This window comes from Budorcas taxicolor, chromosome 12 (genome assembly GCF_023091745.1).
Source record: "Budorcas taxicolor isolate Tak-1 chromosome 12, Takin1.1, whole genome shotgun sequence".
NCBI lineage: Eukaryota > Metazoa > Chordata > Mammalia > Artiodactyla > Bovidae > Budorcas > Budorcas taxicolor.
The window spans coordinates 23,602,166-23,605,206 of NC_068921.1; the positions used below are offsets into that span (position 1 = coordinate 23,602,166).

At 36.1% G+C, this 3,041-nt stretch overlaps 1 non-coding gene across 1 annotated transcript; it reads left to right on the top strand.

Moving 5' to 3' along the window:
- The first annotated feature begins 2,213 nt into the window (after positions 1–2,213).
- Positions 2,214–2,320, top strand: LOC128057894 (U6 spliceosomal RNA). Its single transcript, XR_008200351.1, has one exon. It is a non-coding gene; the product is annotated as a U6 spliceosomal RNA (small nuclear RNA).
- The last annotated feature ends 721 nt before the right edge of the window (positions 2,321–3,041 follow it).

Consider the following 3,041-nt stretch of genomic DNA (forward strand, 5'->3'; position numbering starts at 1 on the left):
GAAAACCACACAGAGCCTTTTTCTTTTGATGCCTCCAGTGACTTAGATTAAGAGTGTTATGGATCTACTGCTTTATGAGAATATCTGTGACTCTGACATGGACAGTGGTTTGCCCTCCAAATTGGACTTTAACAGAACTAGCTGACAAGTTTAATCATCGTAAATCAGGAAACAGTGTTAACTCAATAGCTTTTCTCCTCATTTTTGACCTTTTGCCCAGAGATACATATTTTTGTGGATCCCTTTAGGTGAAGGAGTTTCTTGCATTCCAGCTGTCTTAAAACTGCTGAGATTTCCTGAAATCAACTTCAATTCACCAGCCAGACATCTAAAAACCATGTTAATACCACATTTGCATGTAGATTTCTTGTCTGCCTCCCAAACTTCCAAATATTGTGTAGCTTCTTCCCAGGTTTTGAGAGATCTAAAGAAATAAGAGCTTCCTTTTCCTGCTGCCAAGCTCCTCTCCCCTTTTTCTTCTCTGCTATTCCTCTTACTTCTGGAGAGCAGCCTTTGGCAGCCTCTTCCTGCAGGTGCTGTTCTAGCCGCCGCTCGTGCTAAGCGGCATTAATGCTGCTCTGCCCTCGTGACCATAGGTATCAAAGGTAGTCATGAGTGAAACCAACAATGTTCTGATCATTTGCTTCATCGTTCTTGCTTACTAGATCCTGACACTTCCTGGAGACCAGAACTTATGTCCGTATAGCTAAGGTGGGGTCAGGATGTAGATTCTCATTGTATTTGTGATCATCGTTTTTAAGCACTATTTCAGAGTATTCTTTGTACACCTTGCTGTCTTGTGCAGGCTTTGCTGTGCTGTTTCTTGGACGGAGGGCAAGGGTCTATTTCTGTTGTAGGCCGACAAGAAGGGCTGAGTAGAAAAGTGAAGGCAGGGACTCTCTGACTCTGATTGTGACCACGGACATAAATGCATCTCCATAGAACTATTCATTTATTTATACTGCCCCAAATGATTACACATTTTAAGGAAAGTCTGGGGAATGCAGACAAATATTTCAAAACACTATGTACCTTCATCCTTTGGCCTAATGTTTTAAAATTTCAGAATGGTGTCTCTCACATAAAAGAGCATGAATAGAATAAAAACTGGTCAGACAACCTGTTTCTTCTGTCAGCTTTTAAAAATATGACTTATTTGCTGATGAAACTTATTTTCTTTTCATGTGTGTTTTGACATTCTGAAAGAGGCTCAGAGAATATTTTGTTAATAATAGGAAATACAAATTACCTGTTTTATATCCATAAATCAAGTTTATTATCTCTGAGCCTTATTCATTTCTGGGGCAAAATGTAAAGTGAGACACTAATCTCTCAATTATTATAGATTTTAAGTTTTGTTTAGTAGAATATGACTTCTTTTCTAATTTCTTACCGTTATATGATATATATATATAGTGTATATATATAAAAAACCTCTCTCTATTCATTCTAAAATGCAATACAGTGAAATGACTTAACTGACCACTCAGATCTCAATGATTTTGGGACCAGTTAATGCATCTTAATTCTGAATATTCTCAACAACCATATTTCAAGATTATTTTAGTATGAAATTAAGGACAAAACTCATTAAAAATATAACTACAGAATTTCTGGTTGCTAGTAGACAGCTTTATTCAAATAGGTGATCTGTGTTCAGACTAATTTCTTAAATTTCATATCTTCATGATCTAGTAAAACTGTTAAAAAATAAATTTATTTTGAATGTCACTTTAATTCAAAATGACTAGACAAAGTCAGTTCAAAATGACAGACACATAGCTGCATGATTAAATTGCTGGTTGTCTGCCAGTTTTACCAAATGTTCATTGTTATCTCCATAGGGAAGCCTTCTGTCTCTTCATCCAAGCAGAATCAATTATTTCCTTGGCTATGTCCCCTCAGAAATGTGTATTTTGAATTACGTAGACTCCAGATATCTGTCACCCATATCCATACAATGTTTGTTGTTTTGTGTCTGTTCTCAAAAACCTCAGTTGTACATAGGTTGTAAAAGATGGAAGTGAATCAATTTCTTTTTCTCATTATTTACATCTTCTCTCTTAGACCTTTGAATCTGTTTTTCTCTCTGCTTGAAACATTCTTACCTCAGAGAACCAAATTGCTGCTCTCTAATATCCTTCAGCCTTTGCCCAAATATTTCTTTACCAGTGAGACTTTCTCTGATGATCTCATTTTAAACTTTAAACTCTGTGCTCACTTTGGCAGCACATATACTAAAATTGGAACAATACAGAGAAGATTAGCATGGCCCCTGCGCAAGGATGACATGCAAATTCATGAAGCATTCCATATTTTTAAGAAAGCCATGGTACATATACACAGTGGAATATTATTCAGCCATTAAAAAGAATATATTTGAATCAGTTCTAATGAGGTGGATGAAACTGGAGCCTATTATACAGAGTGAAGTAAGCCAGAAAGAAAAACACCAATACAGTATACTAATGCATATATATGGAATTTAGAAAGATGATAACAATAAACCCTATATGTGAGATAGCAAAAGAGACACAGATGTATAGAACAGTTTTTTGGACTCTGTGGGAGAGGGTGAGGGTGGGATGATTTGGGAGAATGGCATTGAAACATGTATAATATCATATGTGAAACGAGTTGCCAGTCCATGCATGATACAGGGTTCAATGCATGATACAGGGTGCTTGGGGCCTGGTGCACTGGGATGACCCAGAGGGATGGGATGGGGAGGGAGGTGGGAAGGGGTTCAGGATAGCGAACACGTACACCTGTGGCGGATTCATGTCAATGTATGGCAAAACTAATACAATATTGTAAAGTAATTAGCCTCCAATTAAACTAAATTTATATTAAAAAAAGTAAACTTTAAACTCTTTCTGAAGTGTAATTTTCACAAGGTAAAATCCTGTAAGGAAAAATGAATATGTATAAAAATGTCATTTAACTCATTAATGAATTAATAAGGAAAGAACCTATAAGATGTTTGCACAAGTTCAAAGGAGACTCTTGACATATGTATAAATGTGTATGTATACATATAT